Source organism: Pinus tabuliformis, chromosome 5_2 (genome assembly GCF_031772625.1).
Source record: "Pinus tabuliformis cultivar Carrire ecotype Pingquan chromosome 5_2, CPIR1, whole genome shotgun sequence".
NCBI lineage: Eukaryota > Viridiplantae > Streptophyta > Pinopsida > Pinales > Pinaceae > Pinus > Pinus tabuliformis.
In genome coordinates, this window is record NC_142306.1 from 853,780,385 (window position 1) to 853,791,527 (window position 11,143).

The 11,143-nt window shown below is 37.4% G+C and overlaps 1 pseudogene; it reads left to right on the forward strand.

Annotated features, from left to right (window-relative positions):
• Positions 1 to 390: 390 nt before the first annotated feature.
• Positions 391 to 1,833, forward strand: LOC149161995 (uncharacterized; annotated as a pseudogene).
• The last annotated feature ends 9,310 nt before the right edge of the window (positions 1,834 to 11,143 follow it).

Sequence of the window (11,143 nt, forward strand, 5' to 3'; positions counted from 1 at the left end):
AAAGTTATGTCGATCTTTATATGATGACTTATCTTCAACATTTCCAAAGATTTACCATGTAGCTGTAGAGGAGTCTGTTCTAATGCCCAGTGTTCTTTCCAGGAATGGAGTTCATAGTTTTCCATCTCTCTTTCTACAGAACCAGACATTAAGGGTGCGCTATCGTGGATTAAAAGACCTTGATTCACTTGTACATTTCTATAAGGAGATTACAGGTCTTATTGCAGGTCAAACTTTGTTGGTTAAGGCGTATTTGGCATGTAAATTTGGCACTCCTGAGTGACAGTACACCACTTATTTCGAAGCATGCACTGCACATGCTCAACTTGAATAGAATTTGGTGTCGTTTAAAGTTTTCAAAGACAAGAAACTTTCAAGAAGGTGCTAAGAATGCAAGAGTATGGGCATCTCTGGCCTCTGTTTCTCTTGGTTAAGGCCCAGTACATAGACCAGAGTCCAGCTGTTCTGAAAATAGGGAAATGTGGTATAGGACATGATGAGACAGGGATTCTTTCATTTGTAGATTCTTACAGTGGCAAAGAACTTGAATCTTATAGGCTTTCCTATCCCATATCTCAAGTGAATCCTCTGCCAATGACAGATTCAACTGAGCAACGGCTACATCTTTTTGTTGATAACAATGCAAGGGCACACTTGTTTCCTAGAACCAATGAAGCACTGACTATGTTTTTTAAACAGATGTCAAATATTCACTTATATTTTGTTGATATAGGAAAAAAGATCAATCCAAGGTTATGGTATCAACAATCAGGACATGTCAGATATGGTGTTTAAGGATTATTGCTTCAAAACTAGAGAACTATGGTCTGTATTGTTTCCTTCTGAATTGGAGAAAATTTTTGCCACTGTCACAAAAATCTGAATGAGGTGTGGAATGTCTATAGTGTGCTCAACTATTTACAAGCTCTTGTTGAGAAGTCTGAGATCATCCAGATCCTAGAGGAAGAGAAAGAAGGTAATTTAACATTTACTGCAATTGATGGATATGACTACAAAGGAGGAAGCAATGTTCTGAAGGTTCTGGGATACTTTAGTATTATTGGTCTACTTCGTGTACATTGCCTTCTTGGGGATTATTACAGTGGACTCAAGTGCTTGGCAGCTATAGATGTTAACCAGACAGGTGTCTACAATTCAGTGATTGGAAGCCATATCACAACTATTTATTATTATAGATTCGCCAACCTTATGTTGAGAAGGTATGTTGAGGCAATACGGGCCTTCAATCAAGTTCTGTTGTATATAATAAAGACCAAACAGTTCCATCAAAAGTCTCCACAGTTTGACCAAATTCTGAAGAAAAATGAACAGATGTATGCTCTATTGGCTATATGCCTCTCTATCTGTCCACAAATGAAGCTTGTTGAGGAAAATGTGAACAATCAGCTGAAAGGGAAGTATGGGGAGAAGATGGCAAGAATGCAGAGAAGTGATGAGGCTGTGTATGACGATTTTTTTTCATATGCCTGTCCTAAATTTATTACTCCTTCAGTACCAAACTATGATGAAGCTCTTGTAAAAAATAACCAGGATGCATATAGGCATCAGTTGAAGCTGTTCTTATCAGAAGTTATGACATACAAGCATAAGACTCATGCAATTGATCATGAGGGAGGAATTATATCAAATGCAGATGTTGACTTTTATATTGATGAGGATATCGTTCATATTGTTGAATCAAAGTCTTCAAAGCTATACGCTGATAATTTTATGCATCACATTATCAAGTGTGAAGAGATTATTAGTGATTTGGACAGAGTAAGATTGAATAAGATGGTTGTTGTTTTTGCATTATGGAAATGCCAGCTGTAATGAGGTCAAACATCCAAATTTTGTAATTAGAGAAGAGCAGTCTTAAGCCATGAACAGTGGCGATCATTTAGTTATGAAAGGAAGACTGTGCTTTTGAAATTACACAGCAGTTTCGTAGCGCGCTACGAAACTGCTGTAGCTGCATGTTACAATTCAGTTGATCAATTATAGTCAACAAAGCGGTAAATCTTTTGAAAGGTTTTTGTCATCACACAGGTACATGAAGCGGTGGACAGCACATCAAGAATGTGGCAGTCTGATCTATTTTGGGTAATTAAAGGATAAAGGCATGCTTCTTTGGATTCGAATATTTTGAGGCAAACCAAGGACAGACAAACAGAGGCAATTTCCTATATTTCAGGGTATTGGAAAGGATGTGTCATTAAAGATCAAACATGGAGCGTTGAACATCCATTACAGCCAAACTAAAGAGGAGCAAAGTGTCAAAGAACGAGGATCATTGTAATTAAAGTCATTATGCATAGAAAATAGAGTTAGAGTCATAGTTAATTTAGAACTCTTTAAAACTCCAGTCAGCACTTTATTGTATTTAATAGTTAGTTGCATAGCTGATAGGTGTCATTAGAGGTAGTTATCGAATTCCCCTCATGCTGGAGGAGGAAGCTCGAATTAGTTAGAATAAGGATTCTATATATAGCTGAAACAGAAATGTAATGAGGGTTGGATATTTTATAAAACAGAGTACTGTTTTGGCTTATGTAAAGACAGAGTTCAGTAATATAAGTTGACTGCTTTTCTTCTCAGGATTCATGAGAGATTTCTATGTTCAGAATGTATGATTTTATCTTTTCCTTAATGTCTTTTACAGTTGCATAGGTGTACAATCACTCAGAATTCACTGATTGTGCTCTGATTTCCTGTGTGCATTTATGAGCTGTGGTTCCATATGTGTTGTGTTCTGAACATCTAAATGTTAAATGCCCTGACTTCTATGTAGAGGCAGTATCATGGTTTACTGAATTATGGTTGACTCCATAGGCCCAATGGAAACTAGTTTAATGCTTGTCCAGCCTTCATATTTGTTAATGTTATTCCACAAGAGTTAGCCATCTTATTAATATTCAAAATCAATAACCCTTTGAGAGAGCCCTCTCAGGCTAAGGAGGCTAAGCCTTAGTCAAAAGATTGGTTTGAAATAGTTACTTGAAGTCTTCCTGGTTTGCAGCCTTCCAGGGCTTGATTTTGAGATAACACAATGAACCACTACCATCAGTTGATCCATGACCTAATGGAATTCAGCTGATCAAATGGGACACCTAATATGCATGTAAAAATAGAAATTTGATCACTGATGGAGGGATGAAGATACCAAAACTAACACTACACACATATATCTTTCCAACGGTGTAAGAAGTGTGTCAATCAGAGTCCATATACAAAAGTTATGCCACTCAGAAGTTCACCTTCTAGTTTTCACACCTATAATTCGGGAGGATGCCGCATCAGCCCCCATTATTCATAGAAAGGGGAAAGCCACATGTTTTTGAATTAAAATACTCTAGAAGAGTCTATATTGTAACTCTAGTTAAGAGTTGATGTAGTCAAACTTAACCACTATTCGATTATCAGGCTGTGTTATAACTGGGCCACTTGGAGGAAGAGGAATTCCATTCTTTCAAGAGAATTTTATTCGATAGATAAGAAAAGGTAGCTAGGAGAGATAGCAGGTAGATCACATAGAGAAGATATATGCACTGTAGCAACCCACGGGCCATAGGAATTACTTCTTTATACATGCAACCATATTTCCATGTAGAAAAAGGGAACGAAGCGACCTCACCTTCCAGTTCAGTTTTCTCACGAAAGGGATTCCCAAAGAGAATAGCTTTTGTCTTATGTGTGTGTGTGTGAGATTACTTTTTCATTCTCTACTTTTCTGCATAATTTCGATTTTCATGCATGCACTAATTACAATTAAATCTACAAATCTAAAATTTTAATCAATTGTAATAGTGTAAAAAAATATTGTATTTTAATAGATCATTATCAAATATGTTGTGAAGAACTGTTTAGTGGAGTATCCATGACAGTTTATGGATCACTCCTTTACAAAAAAGAATAAATTTGTAGTTGTTGACCATGGACCTAAAAAGCGGATGGATGGACCACATGAGGCTCAATATATCTCAGAGTGTACATAAGCTGACTCTCAGCTACAACCCCATGGGGGACATCAAGGAACTAGGAAAATCCTCCCCTCTCCTAGATAGGCTAGTGGTAAAGTACATGTCTTCCTCAATGGACCTATACCATTCCTTAGGATAGACATGGAAAATCTTCTCTTGGACATTCCATCAGTAGATCAGATGCACCAAAAGGACAGAGTGGGCCTTTAGGGATGTAGCCTCTTCATAGTACTTGAGGAGGCCTACATTCCTCAAGAGCGCTCGGGTCATTGTAGTACTATGGAGAGGGTATAAATCCCTCTCCATCTCTATGTCCATGTTCATATCATATTGTATGGGTCTTCCTACTGCTCCTACTCCTGCTACTATTCCCTCTGCTGACATCTCTACTACATGATTGACATATAAAATACATCTGCCTCATACATAAAATAAAAAATTTTTATTAATCGAAACATGTACATATAAATATGGAAACATAACTTTCAATTAAAAGAAAAATTACTGATGCACACAAAACATTATCATGTACCGATGTTGGTGTGCATTCAACTAAAGGTACACCTCTATCAGTGCGCACATAAGTATGACGCACCATTGTTGGTTCACAATTTTAACTTTTGATTACGGTGCAAAAACTTGTGCACCGATGCACACATATAACCTTTTCGCACTGGTAAGGAACATTCAGGTTATCGAATACACCGAACTATGTCTATATTTTTAAATATTAAGATTGTTGTGCATTTAGAAAATATAAACTCACCAAACATGACACACCAACTTAAAATATGCCGCATCAATCCCGGTGTGTTTTAGTTTAAAAAACGCACCGCAACAACAATGGTACATTATGTTCACACACCGAATTGTGGTGCAGCCCGTAAATTTGCAGGGCACACTGCTATTGTTGCAAGACAAATGTATCGAATGCACCACACCGTGAAAATTAAAAATTTGAAAAATAGTGACAAGTTTAGCCTAATTTACAATTCTAATCCACTAAAAAATTAAATTACAAAGAAACATTGACATTACCTGGACATCTTTTCATCGAGGAGACATTGTGGACACGTAATGGAGAGAAAAAAAATTTGGATGGTTTGAAAAAATTGAAAATTCAAATAGTGAGCATGGTTTGGAAGGATGGTGAGCAAGAGAAGCATCGATGTCAGGGTGCTTGAATGCGGCGAGAGTGGTACTCGTGCTTTATGTCTCTCCCGCACTATAGATTGTAAAAATGAAAATTACGGTTGCGATGGTTTTTTTATTTAACCCTCCTCTGGTGCATTTTCCAAACGCATTGGTGTGGGATATATCCAAAAGAACCAACCTTTTCTTAATTCAAAAATATCGTGATTCTTTTCTTGAGATGCCTCGGGTGTTTTTGCTATAGGTACCACACCAGTGTAGTGATTTTACTATAGAAACGCCATTTTTTTAGAATTTAAAAACCACCTAGTGCTCTTTAGAAGATGTCCCATGGAATTTTATTAAGTATACTGGAATGCAGCTTCGTTGGAAAATAACACCACATATATTTGAAACTTAAAATTATAGCAGTGATCCTTACTGGTATGCACCAATATATTTTACTATGTGAAGGGAACCGATGCTATCAACTATTCACGCACTAGTGTGGTATTTTATGTAGCGCAGTGTTTTCTTCTTTTATAAAAATAAAATTTCGATGCTACACCATGTTATTTGTTGTGCCATTGCTTGTATGGATAGTAAAGCACTGATGTGTTTGTATATTTTAGATGCGCAATTTAAAAAACATCCACTAAAACATTCGCTCGCCCACCTCTGCTAGAAATGAATGTTTGGGTTATTTTAATGGAGACTTTCACAAAAACCTCCGCTAAAATGTCTTTTCCTTGTAATGAAGTGCATAAGTTTGCCCTCATATCCCTTAACAATTTGTTGTTATGTGTTCATTACTTGTCATTAAAAGTAAAAATGTGTAAAAATATTATCTCTATCTTAACCCTTTGGCCAATTCAAGCTTCTTTCCATCGTTATTAAAGTTTGCATTGTTGAAAGAAGGATTCATACACCTATTATTCTATTAGCTTCTTTCCATCGTTATTGAAGTTCTCATTGTTGAAGGAAGGAGTCATACACCTATTATTCTATTGCTAATGCAACATGGCCTTATCTGTGATACCAAAACATGTTCATGTTCTCTTTAAATTTTCATATCATATGATTCGGCCTTCTTATGTTCATCCTAAGTAAATATAAAAATGAAGTGTGCTCTTACAAGTCGTGAGTACATTAGTGGAGCTATGAACGGAATTTTTAACAACATACGACCTCTTCTATTTATCCAAGCAAGACGAGCATTTTTAAATGAATAAATAAAAAATTGCATATAGAATTCAAACCAGCCATGGGAATAATATCAATCCAATTTTGTAAAGATTACTTCACTTAAAAATGATGTCATTTTCTAGACCTGATGTTCAGGCTACCAAAGAAGAAATCGATGGAGGAAATAATATATTCAATATTATCATCAACATGAAGTCAAAACGTTGTAAGTCTTGTCAAAGTTTGTTTAGAAGTTAAAAAAATTCACTTAAAAGTCCTTAAGAAGTTCAACGGGAATATATTGCCTTTGTGAAGCTTGCCAAAATCATAATCATACCACAACATAGTATGCAAATAGAAAGGAACATGTTAACTATGATCAATAAAGAGGGTACCAAAGTAAAAAGAATTTACTTGTCAGGTGAATAAGAATGTGTATGTTGAAAAGGATATCAATTTAACGTGAAAAGGAATATTTTTTGGGTTGGATTAAAAAAAATAATAAAAATAACGAATGAAGGGAAGAAAATATGTATATTTAAATGAATAAAAATCCCTCAAGTATGTATTGAAGGAAAACATTAAGATTACAAGCCCAACAAAATGAAGATTAAAATATGTAGTAGCTAGCATCCATCCAACAGTGAATGCAAGAAGATAAATACTACTCATTAACGAAAGATAATTTATAAAAGGCAACAGCAACATCAAACAAAGGATTTTGAATATCTATATACCTACACGCTGCCATATTAGTGAGTAAGGGTATTGTATGGAGTTGTGAGGCTTCCATTTTTATTGTTCCTTTCTCTTATTTCTTGCATTTGATCTTTCTGAGCTAATAAATATTGCTGGACTAGCTCACTGCCTTATTGTATTTATAGCAACTTAGGCCCTATAATGTTCCAAGGTCCAAAGCTTGGAAAGATGACTGGTTTGATGCCTTGTATACAATGCGCTTAAGGATAAGGTTAGGGTTAACTTAGTGAGTTGTTCTTTATTTTACAAAAGAGGTAGTACTCTAGGACTCTTCCTTGCGAATGACAACTCTCTTCTCAGTGGTGACAGGTTTGGGTTGCATTAGTCTTGGTGTTGACCCTACCTTGATTGTGCGACTTAAAGAAATAGGGAGACTGCTCATATTACGTCCTCCAAGCCACTAAGAGGTTGAAAGTGTTGGCATATGGAGCACTCCATTGTGGACATCAACATATTTTGGTGATCATATTGGGGAGCGAGATTAATTTCACTCATCTGTTTTTTACTTTGTTAAGTATGCGTGCTTCTTTTCTAGTTCTGATTGATAGTTTTCCTTGGCATATTTTCCCAAATTTCACTGTTTCTCCTAACGAATCCTCTCATGATCATGTCATTAAGTTCTTAATTTTTTTCATTCTACAAGTGTTCATGACCTTCATACTAGTTCCTGCTTATTTTCTCTCACTCTTTTCAGAGAGGCAAAAGACTAGTACCCTAATATTTTCATGCCAACCCACTTTGACATATTTATCCATGATTTCCCCCCTTCACTTGAGCCTCCCCAACCCCGTTTATGGTGTAATTTATGTGATAGTCCCCGTGATCCTTTAACTTGCCAAATTCTCATCAAGGGTAAGAGGCAATACAAACTAGAAAGAGACAATCTTGTCGCTTTTTATGGATTCAAATATGCATATTCTGAAACCTCATCTTCTTATGGGTTCCAACATGCAGATTTTGAAAAATTTTCCTATGGGTTCTAGTACGTAGATATTGAATCTACGTCTCCTACTATTTGCAAAGAGGTTTCTCTTGATCCTTTCCTGGGTGGCTCAAGAACCTTATGTAATATTTTCCCATTTGATGACTCTTTCTTCTAGGAAAATCTTGAATTTCATGTATACAATGAAAACCGAACCTCAAGCCAATCTCGAACTTCTTTGACCTAAATATGATGTTATCTGTGATGACTTCGATCAATAAGTGTTGAATCTTTATGATAAGGATACCCTTCTTGATTTGCATGACCAATCGTTTTTCTCACGTTTTGATGAAGAGGTTCCCCCTCCTGATCTTGAGAACACCCCTCATTTCTTGGATATCAATGATGATGACCACATAATTTTTGATGATCCTAATGAAGACAAGTCTAACCTTATTCATCAAGAATTCTTTCATGATATGATTGAAGATTCATTAAAGGATTAATCTCCCATATATGATAAAGACCTTGGTCCTAAGGTTAGGTTCAACCTTCTTTATCCTAGTTGAGGTGTTACATATGATATGTAGATGAAGATGAGTTGAAATCTGATTACCAAGGGTGTTTCCATGCTATAAAATACACTTCATCCTTGAATGAACCCCTCCCTGATGAAGTCCTTGTGAAGAAAAGAGTCTTGAATATGAAAACCCTTCTCTTGACATGAACGAGTATGAGTCATTTTGTAATCAACTTGAAAAATAACTCTCTCCTTTTGATCTGAACTTAAAAAGGAACGCAAAAAATTATAGATATAATCATAAACATAGAGATGCATCATAAAAACAATTCATTCATTAATAGAAAAATACTGAACTATGCTTACAAACAAAATGGAAGTAAGATAGCTCGAGCGATGTGGCGGCTACATGCCTGTTAATTGTGTCACAATGAGGCTCAAGGGCCTATTTATTATCGAAAAACGTGATAAAACCCTAAACAACCAAAACTCTAACCCTAGGAGAAGTAACACCAAGAGTTTGTGGGCCCCATTGGGGTTAGTTGGGAAGCCAACTTCCTGGGGTTGTAACTTGGTCATATTATCTATGTTTGGTGTGTATGATACCTTGTTGGAAAGGTATCTATGAGTACTAAAGTTTTCATCGCAAGCCCTTTCCTATGGCTATGGGCTTCTTCGACCCCAAAAAAATTCCGTTTAGGGGGTCAAAATTGCTCTGGAAGTTCAGGACCCAAAAAACTTCTAAAAATAGTAAATGCTGAATAAACAAGGAAACATATGAAACTAACTGGGGGGTCTAGGCGGAATAGGTGGGTGGCCACGAATATCCACTTGGATCATTCCTCCCCCCTTAGGAAGCAATGGTCCCTATTGCATGGAGAGCCTCCATGAGGTGAGGAAATTTCTGTTGAACTCAGTCCCTGGTGAACCACTTACCCTAGTGAAGGAGTTGGCCTGCTTTGACAACTCGATATAGCCATATCCTCTATTGGTGAGTGTTCTTGATCTATGTTTCCATGATCTGATCAGTTGTGGCATGTTCCATGTAGTCTGGTTTGAGCTCTGTTGGTGTGAGTTGTTCCGCAATGTCATATGTGTCCAACAATGGTGGAAAGTATGACCAAAGGCGATCTATATCAAACATTGGGTGCAGACCAAGAAACGGTGGGATGCTTAGCTCGAAGGCATTGTCACTTATGGCCTTGGCGAAGGTATATGGCCCATATCGGAGTGGGTAAAGCTTGTGGTGGGGTCCGACAAGGTGATCATTCTGCAAATGTAGCCAAACTTTTTCGCCCACCTGGAACTTGTGTGACACTCGATGCTGATCATGGCGTTGCTTATACTTAGCATTGGCTATGTCCAATATATCATGCAACTAGTGGCGGATGTGTTGAATGCACTCAATGAAGTTGTTAGCCCTTTCAGCTTCGAATTGAACGTGAGTCGAATTGCTTGAGTGGCTGCAAATGGTATGGCCACATCAATGGGGCATAATGACTAAAATCCCAGCCCTACCTGAAAGGGCTTTTGGCCTGTTGAGTTTTGGAGAGCTTTGTTGTAGATGTGTTGGACATAGGGGATATTTCCATCCCATGTGCGTGGATGGTTCGAGTTGTACATTCCCAAAATGTGTACGATCATCTTTTTGACAACCTCTGTTTGGCCATTAGTTTGGGGATGGAAATCTGTGGACTTAGTAAGTTTTATATCCAACATTGACCAAAGACTTGACCAAAATGAACTCAAGAATATGATGCCCTGATATGAGACAATGGACTGTGGGATCCCAAAGTGTACCCATACTCGCTCAAAGAAGAGCTTAGTAGTGGCCTCTATTGTGATGCTCTTCTTGCAGACCACTATGTTGTTCATCTTAGAGAATCTGTCATTGACCACGAAAATGCAATCATTTCCATGCTTAGTAGAAGGAAGGTCTGACATGTAATCCATGGAGATAAACTCCCAAGGGTGGGTAGGCATAGGTAGAGCAGTATATAGGTGTTTCTTCTTGATGGTTGGTTTGACAATGACATAGGCGGTGCAAGATCTAATGTACTTCCTACATCCTGACAAAGTTTCAGCCAATAAAAGTATTTTTGCAATATCGCCACTATTTTCTCTACTCTGAAATGTGCAGCGACCCGAGTGTAGTGCTCCTCCCAAATCATCTTGGCATGCTCACTTGAAGGAACACAAATGTGTCCCAGGTGGCATAACAGTGCATCTTGAAGGTGAAAATTTGGAACTTTCTTCCCTTCTAGGAGTGTTCGGTATATGTTGTCTAATTCTTGATCTCCCTTGTAAAGATGCAGCCACCCTGATGTATCGTGCCCACAGGAGTCGAGCATAGTGATCAGCGCCATGACCGGTGGTCAGCTGAGGCAATCAACAACATTATTGGTGTTTTTGTTCTTATACTTAATGTTCAAAAGGAACTGTTGCAAATAGGTGGACCATTTCTGATGGAAATCATTCTACAACTTCCCTTGTGTTTATATGAACTTTAGAGGTTAGTGGTCTATTTGGATGACTATTTCCTTCCCTAGAATGTAATGCTTCCATTGACGACAGGCTTGAAAAATGGAATACATTTCTTTGTCATAAGTGGGGTACTTACAGACTATGTCTGAAAGTGTCTCACTG